Genomic DNA, 12,932 nt, shown 5'->3' with positions numbered 1-12,932 from the left:
GAATCTGTAATGGTGTCACGATTATTTTCACTGCATAATTTCGTTAGCCGGATGGATGGAAACTATCCATCGATCGAGGGGCAGCTGAATATTTTCTGATATAACGAAAAAACCATGAATATCTTGCAGACTATTGAAAATATGAAAAAATTGTTATTGTGAAAGCTGTATCGATATTCTATGGAATAAATAGTTCTTTTTTTTGTACATAAAGTTGTACATTACTAGTATTTTCTCAGATAAAAATCATACCCATTTTTCTATTACAAATTAGAAATAATAAATAATTTAAAGAGAACCATATTTTTGTTTGAAAATGCAACGATGCACATGCATTTCACTAGTTTTTAAAGTAGAAAAATATTTGTTTTTTAAATTTCTCTTGTTATTCTATGTACCTAACATATAATTCAGTGTATAATGAATTCAGTGGATGATCCTGCATCCATCTAGGAAGCTAGAGAATCTGTCTTCGAAGAGTTAACTTCAAATCCCTGACTACCATCCTTTTAAACCTGTATTTACACGCTTATGTTTTCCGTAACAATATCATTCCTATGTTACTCATGACCTGGTTTCGCTTCGTGGAAGCTTGTATCTCAGTTTGCCAACTTTATTAAAAATAGTTCATAAGATCGTTGACACAGATGAGTCGACGCTCCATCTGGAATATTTTAGTTGTGTCTGGTCCGGAGTTTGCTTTCATCTGTTTGATCTGATTCGAGCACGATATTGAAGACTGAACGTAAATACACGCGAAGAAAGCGTTTCCCGTGCAGGCAAAATTCGAGGAATTTCTGAAGACTCCAACTTTATGAGAGCACAGTCTCGTGATCAGATAAAGATAAAGATAATGTAATGAAATAAGAATTTTCAATTGAATTTATTATTGAGTTTATGACAATTTTTCTAATTATTCGATGACAGAATTTTACTAATTTTTCAAAAAATCAGGAATTTAATTCCCAACTTGATATTTCTATTTCTAAGGAATAATAAAGGCTGAAGGAAATCCTGGGTTGGAACGAAAAATTATAAAATGATGTTGTAAATGACATTATAAAGGTTTGAAAATATTGAGCAAATACAGTAAGAAAATTTTAATATATCTATAATTAAATCTGCATACTGTAGCGGAAAAACGTCTCACCAACTTCGTAAACAACTCTTGATCTTTATAAGGTCGGCGTGTTTACGAGGAAGAGACTTGAAAATTATGAGGTCATGGCACGAAAAAGCTTCGTGCAATTTCCGACTTTGCTAAGATGTGTAAAGAAACTCTTGAAGGCGTTAAGAACCTCAACACAAGTCGGTGAAAACATCATCAGCCTGGAATGAACTTGTTAGAATCATAATAGTCGAGGACATAAATCACAAAAACGAAGAAAGAATTGCTGTCTGCTTTGGAACTATGCCTTTGTATTCAACTTGAACTTCAATTAATGGTTATTTTCCCTATTTTTCATTTGAAAATCTATTTTATCATATACTTCTCATATTTTAATTAAGTTTAAGGAGCTATCTTGGAACTACTCGCTATTAAACCTTAGGGGACACAAATTTATTAACTTATTTTTTGCTATTTAATAATTATCGATACGTAGAATTCAAAAATGCAAGTCTTAACTTTATGACTTCAATGGTTCAAAAGTTATGCCTATGTAAAGCTAAGTGGTTTTGGTATACTTTTGAAGTTAGTTCGACGCCATTTTGGCAAAGAAACTAACCTAACATAATCTAACCTAAAACACGCAAAGCACAATTATGGCGTCAGACTAACCTGTCTGACGCCAATCGCTATCTATTTATAATAATTGCAGAAAGACAACCCATTCCCCGCTTATAATAATGAAATACAAAATTTTAAATTTCCCACAAATTAATATTGAAAAATTAGCCATTTATATATTCAATAATTAAAATTTCAATGTGCCGTATTACATAAATTTTTACCGCAGTACTCAGCCTGCTAATACCACGTATAATAATGGAATTGATTCGAATCGAGAGCATTGTTCATTCGACACGCTCCAGAAGCAACATGTGTGAAAACTCGATGAAGGTATTGATCAAAAAATGAAGTATTTCTTCCATGTCACGTGTTCCATTACAACACGCCACCAATTGTGATGCTTGTTTTTTTGTTTTTTTTCCCACTCAAGTCCATCGATCGACTGGTGACAGAATGTCTTATATGACTGGAACGTTTTATGTAACGAAGCGCTTTTGTGAAAAGCTGGCGAGCGAAAACGGCACACAACGTACAGTTTCTGAGTGACAGGTGAAAAAGGTGGACATTATAAAGGACCCTTAAACGGGCACGCGATTCTCTCGCAACACCGGATGTACGTGCGATTAATTATTGATTCATATTTCACTCACGTCCGATTAATCATTTCTGCGATTGCACGTACATTTCAATTCCTTGCTATAATTTTATTGAGAATACTGTCAAATTGCAAGAATGCATTCGTCACGTTTTCTATATTATTTTTATTCATTTCCCTCGTGCAGCGAACGTGTTAAAGTTTCACCCGAAACTCTTCGGTAAATAAATAATTGAACGAAAATTGGTGGAAAGTTCATCAAGCTCGCCTTTACAAATGTACGACTCGAACCAAAGATGAAGGGGTATTTAAAACTTAGAACTACTCGGAGGTGAGGTGATTCTGAATTTCGAGATCGTTAACCCCGGTCGTTTCACTTGAACTTTAGTTTTGGAATTCTTCGATGGAAAAAAAAAAGAACTTCGGGCGCTTGTTAACGGCACGAAACCGACCACTCGTTGATAGACGCCGTTTGTTGAAACGCGCCGGTACTTTTTGCCAACTTTTGCCACCACCCAACTTCCGTTTCCTCGTCGACGGATAGTTTCCGAAGAAAAACACCATTCGAGAGATTCGTGGAACACTTCTATACCTCGATCCCTATAGTAGAAATGTTTTAACATCTGTGGAATGTTTAATGAGAAAAGTCTGAAGTTAAAAGGGCCATCGGTTCCCATCGTTCTTTTATCCAGTTACAATTGTCTTCGAGCAATTATATTGTTTTCTTAATGATATTGTTAAAAATACAGAAAACAATTCGTTTTCTGTTTCAATGCACAATTTTCCTTCTTTCATAATTGTATCATTGATTTGCTTCTGTTATAACTGGTATTTCATTAAATTGTTACGTTTACATAATACAGCATGCCATTTATGGCATTTTAATTTCAAACTTTAAAGTTTGATAAAAATAACTATACAAACGTTTCAGAAATTGTTCTCAATAGATAATGGACCAATCAGATTACAATTTTATATTGTCCATTAGCAAAATTCAATTAATTTCTTTAAAAAACTATTGTTTTTTAATGGCAAAATAGATTTAATATCATTATCTTGGAATAAAAATAATTGAAAATGGAATATCTGCTAATGGACAATCTAACCCTTTAAAGTGGAGATTAATGATTTATTTTAACTTAGAATCAACCAAATGTATTGAGAATAATTAAATTTAATTTTTCAAATGGAACTATTTTTATTTTTATTAAATGAAATTTTTAAAAAATTTTGAAAATCTAGAGAGATAAAGGGGTATGAAAAAATGTCTATCTATAAAGGGCTGAAGATAATTGTACACCCACTGTCAAAATGCAATCCAGTAAAGAGTATAACAACAAAAGCAAATATTTATTGCTCGACTGAAGGCAATCACCGCTATGTTTTCTTCTCTTACGAAACAGTAGAATTGCTCATATTGCGAGTGCAGTGAGAAAGGTTCGTAAACATCGTCGAAGTATCTCGTTGCAGTCTTGGTAAGTGAGAACGAAATGCGAAACCTCTTGCTAAAATCCAAGTGGCTCGTGTCCTCAACATTACGGCTTGTTCGCTCTAAAAGTTAGCACATACCGGAAGCAGTGCACTCCACGCTTTCTCCAGCTTCCTTTTCGTACACACGGCTTCGTACGAATAACATTAACACTAATGCAATTTTACTCGTAAGTATGTTGAATCCCTTGTCTTGTACCCTTTAAGATAATTCATACGAGATTTCAACGATTGTTCTAACTCGAATCACTCGCTGTTACAGAAATCGCACGAATTTTTCACAAAGATTTTGTTATCGCCAACCAAGAAGGTTCCTCTTCGTAAATGAAACTTCATACTATCGGTAGATTAAAAAGATTCCGAGGGTAGAAATACTGTTAAATGGCTCTTTAATAAATCGAAGTAGGTTACGTTCTTGATATCTAGATACGTCTAGCACATGTTATCCTCAAAGGAAAGATAAATTGAACTTTCAGTTCCAAAGGGTAGTTATGGATATAGCACAGTGGAGAGGAAAACTGGGCCAATGGAACCATTTCTCCAACGATCTATTATTTATTTATTCTAGTGGTAAGGGTTTCTAATGCTGAGAATTTCTAATTAAGTAAATCAAACAGTTCCTAATAATATAGGTAATGGATTTCTATGAAAATTCAAATGTTACAACTTACAACAATATTATATATCAGACGTGGATTTGCTTTTCTTGATTCTTGAACAGTGGATTCTGGATAATATATGAATTAATATATGGATAAATATATGAATTTTTAACAAAAGAGTTTCATGTATTGAAATACAGAATTGAATTAGAATTATGCCAATTCTGTTCAATTCTTATATAAGAAGTGATCGATTTTGAAAAACAGAAAACTTGAAAATTATACAATGACAGAAAAGTGGATTTCTAATAAGGTAAATCAAAATGGATGAAGGAAATTCAAATGTTACCTAAATATTTTTACAATAATTCTGGACGTATTCTAACTAGAAATCTGCTGTTCTTTTTCCTTTTGCATCATTCTTTCAGGATGCTGGGTGCAACAACACTTAGGATTGTACACCACGAAACTGTCGACAACTTAAGTTTCCATTACCCTTAAATTAAAAACTAATGTGTTCACTTGCTAAACATCGCTGTGCCTCGAAACGACCAACAGTTTTGGTTGGTCTATCCTAGTACATACACGAAGAAGTAGCAACTTCTGAAAGAGCAACCGTGTGCACTCGGTTCAAATTTTCTTCTCCTTTTTTTCCCCCTTTCGAGTCAGTGAATGCAAGTTGCCACGATTAACGAGCGTGTTTATTCAAACGAACTTGCCTTTCTTCGAGAGTAAATACGAAACGAGCTACGTAAATCGTACAAAATGGAGCGTGCTATACAAGACGATCCATATAACCTTCAGAGACGTTCTTTCCATCGTTTTACGTAAAAAGCAAAAACCCAACCGTACGAGGAATTTCTTCTTATTTGTTCCTTTCATTGCTTCCAAACTAAAATATAAAAACTGAGATACAATAAAATCTTGTTCAGAAACTTTCAGTAGCTGCAATTCTTGACAATCACCATTCTTGCCGAAATAGTTACAAAATCTGATGTGGACATGGAAGGCAAAAGCAAAGCTTCTTATGTAACAAATCATCAACTTATATGACAAAACTACCGGTCATCATGGAACCTAAATCTAACTTCTAAAGTAAAATAAACTCTAACTTCTAAAGCGAAATAAAATCTAAAATCTAAAGTGAAATATTTGAGTCATTTCCCTATACAATAGTGTTGAAGCCCTTCTTCTATAGTTTTATTTTAATCTTGAAAGTACAAAATAAAAATAAATAATTTTTTGGAAAATTCTTGAATAAGAAAAATAATATATTTTCAATATTTTATAACTGGTACCCCCTCCTAGAGTTATCTCTCCTAATATCAGAGAAAATAATTTATCTATTGCTTGAAAAATTCAATTATCCTCTGCATAATTAATTCAGATAATTAAAGTACCGAATTAAGAGGGGAAAACTTCTTAGGCATTGTTAATTTAGCCTGATGTCATAAAGATGAATTATGATGGTACAAGTTTCTTTATATCCTTTCAGTTTCCATGATTCACGAGAAATAAAGTATTTGAAGAATAAAATTCCTGCCTTCTTCCCCTTTCTATTGCACTGGAATATATAAAATGAAGAGGTTCTTTCTTACTTCATTTCCGTTCTTCCATAAAGATAAAGTGTAAAGGTAAATTTCTTTGTTATTTCATTTCTGTAACAGCATCGCGTTAAATCGAGAGGGAAATATCCTCTTGCACTCTGTTTTATACGATGAAAGTATATTTCAGAGGTGAAAATTTTTGTTAATGCGCGGAATTATCTTTCTTCCTTCCTGTTGTTGCAAATTATTTTTAGACACGTTGACATAATTTTAATGAGTTTTATCGTAACTCTATATAACTTGATATATAAAATACAAACACCTGGACATAATTAATTGGAAGACAATCGTACAGTTCAAACAGTTTAATAATTATTTTATCCGATCCGGATTTTAGGATTCTACCGATCGCTTTAGAATCAAATTGTTTTGGATACAGTTTTCGTATGCATCAAACGTTTTCCTATTTCCGTTCGAAATCTAGGTGGAACATGCCCTCGATATTTGTATACGATCTCTTACGAAATTCGCGTCCAAACAAATGCATGAAACGGATTTTCAGCTTCGAATGAAATGACAAACTTGTTATTTTATGTAATTCTTTGTTCTGGGAACAGCCAACTGTAAAAATATTTTACTGTGACATTAAAGTATCCCAAATCACAAATACTAGTACTGATTTTTTGTTTCCTATTTAATTACATTTCGATCTAAATATTTATTTCTATTCAGATAAAATTTGAGTTAAATTAGTTACTTATTTCAATAATTTTTTATGGAAAGAACCTATCTTAACTCCTATCTAATTAACCCTTCCGATGGCGGACCATGGAGAGAGCCTCAATTTTAATTCAATTCTTTCCCTCTAAAAATGTATGAAATTCTTTTGTTTAAAAATTACACATTCAACTTCAGGTTAATATTCTTGTATATTTTTTATAAATACGAGTCTCGATTGACCCAGACTCCGTTATTCATTTCTACCAACTTTCTAAATCCTGAATTTAACATCCGCTTAAACTCTGTTTGGTTATTAAACGAGGAATTAATAAAGGTACCGGAAAATACTGGTCAGAATGATCCGATTTAGCCGAGAAATACGAGATATAGAAAAGTTGGGACGTTTACTGCGAAGAACGTAGCTCTGCAACAAAAATACTGAGATTCGGGTTACTGGAACGCTGTTAAATCGAAACCGGTCGCGGTACTCGGGGCGCAAGTGCTCCACGTAATGCGAAAACTTTCTTTTTCCCCTATTCTTTCTTTTTTTTTTAAATCCAAGTAGCTTATGTGCTCAACGTCACAACTTGTCTCGTGTTTTCTCACGAAATACCCGTACAAAAGCTAAAGAAATACTGGCCGAGTATGAGAAGGCACCGAGTACTTGCGTATTACGAGCACCCTTTTCTCATCTTTCTATGTGTGCGCGTGTTTTCTTTTTCTTTTTGCTACCTCTCCTTTCTTCACTTCGCGATTTCTTTGTGTCGTTACTGAATCGAGTTCAGAAGCATTTTTGAGAAATCAGTGGACGTATCGAACGCTTTCAAAGGCGTACACTCCTTTGCCGCAACTTCGTCGATGTTGAAAGGAAGTTCTATTTATTCGCGTGAAAAAATAATACACGGAGGTGTTTACAGAAACCTGACATTCTATGGTAGGTCTAAATTATTACTGCGGGAGTTTTAGATTCTTGCGACCATAAACGCTGTTATAATTTTTGTAAAAAGAATAAAATTTCTATAAGAAAATAATAATAAAACGTTCCACTAATTGAATTACGAAAAATTTAATTTAATTTCCCTTTCTTACTAATATGGATATTCCTGTACTAAATATTAAAATTAAATAAAAAAATTGTTCACAAGTTTCTGAATAATAGCGTAGAATTTCTATCATGAATTTAGAAATTGCTGTCCTAAACTCTATTAAAGGTAGCAGCAGCTATTTTACATATACATGAGGTGGAACAATGGCGCGTATGGTGTCGCAAATCATACAGCATGTACCTTTAAAAAATTTCAAACTAAGTGGAAGATAATATTTAATCGTTTCGCGGTATTGTTCGCGTGAAACACGATTTGCATGGTGTGCTTTTAAAATTGATATCCACGATTCAGTGAAGAACGCTTGCAGTTCCGTTCGAAGGGAGAAAGGTCCTTCTAGCCGGAAGTGTTTAGAAAAGTGGTCGATCGCCTTTTACTGTTATCCGTCACGAAGAGCCACGTAGGATACTCTTTTACTTTTCGTGTTTCACGATTCTACTCCCACCTAACTTCCTTTCGGTAATTGGAGCGATTTAACCAAGTGATGTATGCACCTTCGTTAACAAAGAATTATTGCATCGATCTGGATCATTTTTAATCCAGTCGGATATTTTTACTTAACTATTAATTGTTCGCCCATTGCACCATCGCCATTAAATTGGTGACTGAACCTACCCCTATTTTAAGATTCCAGGATTTTTTAATTCCGAAATTAGAGAAGTCTAGAATCAGAAATTTCCCAAATTTTCAAAATTCTAAAATTACAGAATATCAAGATTTCAGATTTTACAAATTTCCAAGATTTCTTAATTTTAGAATTCCCAAATTCCAAGATCTCGAATTCCAAGGTTTCCTAATTCCAAATTTCCCAAATTCCAAGATTTTCTAATTCCAAAATTTCAGATCTCACAATTCATAAATTCAAGATTTTTTAACGGTCTAACCCCCTCGCCCCCAGAAGACCCTAATTACACCAACGTCAACGGGTTATAGCTTAAAAAATAATTCACAGTCAATTAATTTAAATACAAATTTCTCCCTTCTACCGATACATACACGCAGAATATCTCCGTATTACTTTAGATTACATAGAAGGAGAGTTTGCGCTTGGAAATGAAGTTTCGAAATAACGATAACAACGAAATTACAGTGTATTTTTGAGATTGCTTTGTACTCTCACCGCGGCCACATAGTTTTCCATTATTTCATAATTCGAAATTGCACAGCGTTATCCGCTTTTGTGTTTGCAATTACGATCCGACCGGCAACTTTATTTCGTAATTAAAAATTATAACACGATAGGGATAACCCACGATAGCAAACCATCATACTCTGATTTTTAAATCCACTTATTATAGTTACGCAAACTGTTTTATATAGAAGTTATTGTCTGCACAGAAACAAGTACATAATACAAAAGAAGAGAGCAAATCTCCATTTTCTTGAATAAATAAAATCACGAATTTCATTTCCAATTATACCTAAAATCATCCAATCAAATTTCAAACCTTCATAGACAATTTCAACTTATTAAATATTGGTTTCAACAGACTGATCAAAAATGTGATAATCTGTTATCAAATTAAATCTAAATTCATCGTCCAAAAAGGAATTTAAAACCTTTTGAATTGGCTTTAACATACTGAACGAAAATATGAAATAAGAATTACATAATGAAAATTCACCAAAGTATTATAAAATTGAATATAAATTATTCGTCCAAAAAAAATCTGAAATCTATTAATTAATTTTATTCAATCATGGAACAAAGATTGAGAAAAATTGAAAAATGAACGTTCACGAAGGCACAAAAGTGGATGTAAATTTATAGTCCAGAATGAAATTTCAAACCTTTACAAAGAGTCGCAATTTATATAATTGGTTTTAATTTACCGAAGAAAGGGATGAGAGAGAAATCCGAAAATGAACGTTCGTCGAGATATTCTATTATAAAAGTGGATTTAAATTCGTCGTCCAGAAAGAAATTCAAAACCCTTTACAGACAGTTGTCCTAGCACACGTGATATTTCACTGTCCTACATTTAGGAGCTCGTGGGAATTTGTCTTGTTCCTTTGGAGTTAGGTTAGGTAGGTTAGGTTAGGTTTGAGATTGAATCTGGAACACGTGGTGTATTTTCCGCGAAGGAAAAGCGCTCCCTTTCCTTTTTCTCTTTCTGTCTCTTTCCTTTCTCCCGTTTCCCTTTTTTTCTCTCTCGCTTTGGTTTATCGTTTTATACCGGCGCCGCTATGGATGCGTCTTTGAGAAGTCCCCAGAGCTGCGAACTTCGCGTGCAAACTTTGCCGCCATAAGCAGTGTTTGAATATACATATACGGGGGCGAAAAAAAATAAAAAAATAAAAACAGAAGCGAAAAAAAAAGCGGGGAGGAAATAAATGAGGGTAAAAGCTGAACCGGCATTAAGAGAGGTAAGGTAGAAAACGAGTAGCAAAAAGCTGCAAAAATTTCGGGAATAATTGCTTTTCATTTCGGGGTTAACAATGTACAAGGGAGGCAGGTGAAATTCACCGTTTTAAAATTAATTCGACCATGAACGAGTGTGTCGAAAAGTGTAAAAGGGGCCAAGTACGATCCGCGGATTAAAATTTAATAAATCAGGAAATTCGTTAAATTATTTTTATAAAATAGAAAAAGGTTTACCCCCTTCTGTAGCTGATTATTTTTCCGCCGTATCGACCTCGGTATTTATTTATTGGATCGGTAAAAGAAGAGGAACGTTTGAATAATGAAAGAAAGATTTAAAGCAGCTCATTAAGAGAGCCAAGCTAATTTTTAATTAAGGAGACTCGTAATTACGTTACAGATTCATAGACGATGATTTATATACTTCATAAGTTCCTGAGAGGAACAAGTTGAACGTAAAAATTATTTATAAAATTTCCATCTCTCGTTAAGGGGGTAAATCTACTAGAGATAACCCGCAACTTCAGGAACTTTTTCTAAAAAAAACCTATTAACTGTTTTTAATTAATGTTTCTTTCATTTTAAAAGACACATCTTTAGAAACACGTAGCGACTTTTTTTTATACAAAAATAATGAAATATATGTACCTATGCGTTTGAATAAAATAACTGAATATTGCAGACGCTTTTTCAACGGAATATTTGGTACTGCTTTTCAGCAACAAGCTTTTCAATATTTGCAGATATTGAAGGAACTTGTGAATCGTGTACAATACTGCAGTCGCTCAAAGCGGTATCAGTGATTGTTTTTTATATTCTTTACTTTCAAAAACATGTGCCCGCAGAGATACGTATTACCAATTTAAATTATTATCAGTCTATCGTGGATAATTACCAGAATTGTATCCGACAGCAAATAAAATAAAATTTAACGATACGTTATTTTATACCGTGCTTTCGAAATATTTCCTAATAATTAAGCAAAAATAATAAGAAACTGTTTACAAAAATAACAATATCCTCGTTGCATTTTGCTTTTCCGATATCACATGTGGATAACTCAATTTTCTTTGCGATACCTCTAATACTTTCACAACGTCCTTTACTTTCGGTTCGAAAGTTTATGGAAGAAAAACAGTAGCATATCCATAGCGGCATAACTCGAAGAGATGCTAAGTAACTCGCTAAGTTAAAATGAAATACACGCGGATGTTAGCTCGTGTACACTTTTAGATAGCGTTGATGCGTGCCTTCAGGTATACTATCTCGCGATAGTTAATCCTCTCAAGAAATTTCAACATGATTGCCAACTTACGGAAACTTTGCCCAACGAAGTGTACAAATTAAACTTCAAACTTCGATCAAGATCATTTTCAAGGATTTTAAGACAATACTGTTATTCTGTTTCGTTAAACAAAGGATAATAACAGCATTTCCGAAATTCTATTCTCTAATTAAAATAATTAAATTATAAAGTTGCAATTGCTATCGTAACAAATGGGTGATAAAAGATATGGCAATGAAAATTTTGAATTTTAATTATGCTTTTCATACCAAAATAATCTGCATGTCCCATGGCCATTCTTGTATCCAATAGTAAGTACTGCACCGAGTATGCTTCCCTAATGAAAATGGCGACGCGATCCGCGATCCCGCCCACCGCCCACCGCCCCCACCACCACTCTGTAGGCTTGGAGGGATTTCACGGTCGCCATGTTCTCGGCTTCCCCTTCTCCAAGCTCCCACCTTTCTCCTTCGGCGGTCCCGAAGAGACTGACGATGGTGGGGAGAAGGTCCCCTGCATATAGACTTGTGGCTCCCCACTCCTCGCGTACGGAAACTTTGAATTGCTATTTACTCTGTTATTCGAATTTTTCAGTTCTACACTAAATTTTATAATATTTAATAATCAAAAATTATATTATTTGGTTTCTAAATTTTTTTAATATTAATATCATCAAAATTAAAATTCTGAATGCTATTTCTCACAGGAAAACCTACTTTGCTCGATGCTATACGCTTTGTACCACTTTCAGATTACATTTCTTTTACCAGGAAAATGAGGCCATCAGACTGACGACGCCCGATTCGTCGCAAACTTTGTCCATTATGGGATGTCGAATATAATCGAGTATCGTTTGCAATTCGGAAAGACGGTTTTTAAGTAATCTACATCGTGGAATGTGTGGAACTGCTGTATCGGAAGGTTCCTTGAAACTTTTTCAATTTCTTACGGCAAAGGGAATACCCGATAAATACGAGCATTTCGTCGTAATTAAAAGTAAGCGAGGATCGTGGCAAACAGACACGGAGTTTAAAGCGAAGTCACTAAGCGGCAGGCAGTCCGGCAGAATTTAATTATACGGTTGAAAGAAACGTGTACTCTTCAGTTTTACTAGTTTAGTTTCCCGTGTGTTATAGCAATTGACAGGAAGATAGAAGTATTGTACAAATTAAAATTGTGAACTATTAAACGAAACTATGAAATATAAACTATGATCATTTTTAATTATCTAAATTACGTAACTTCATTACTGCATGTAATTATAAATCAAAGTGAAGTCAGAATTTTCTATTTCAAAATATTCAATAGTTTGCTCTCCTTTATCTGTGATATTCTGTATACGGCAGAGTAATTAATTAATATGTATGGAAATTAATATCGAAAAGAGGCTTACCGGATCATTGATTTAATATTGTAAAACGGTTAGCGGTCTGTGCAATTAGTACCTAATTATTACCAGTACTTATGGCATCAATTTCATACAGGATACAGATTCTGA

At 33.8% G+C, this 12,932-nt stretch overlaps 1 protein-coding gene across 8 annotated transcripts in view; it reads right to left on the bottom strand.

Moving 5' to 3' along the window:
- LOC117604759 (opioid-binding protein/cell adhesion molecule homolog) overlaps positions 1-12,932 on the bottom strand; it is a 212,436-nt gene that overhangs the window by 42,444 nt on the left and 157,060 nt on the right. The window lies entirely within an intron of this gene.

This window comes from Osmia lignaria, chromosome 5, assembly GCF_051020975.1.
Source record: "Osmia lignaria lignaria isolate PbOS001 chromosome 5, iyOsmLign1, whole genome shotgun sequence".
Taxonomy (NCBI): Eukaryota; Metazoa; Arthropoda; class Insecta; order Hymenoptera; family Megachilidae; genus Osmia; species Osmia lignaria.
Note: the sequence above shows the minus strand (reverse complement) of the source record. Positions and strands in the feature narration are given on the sequence as shown.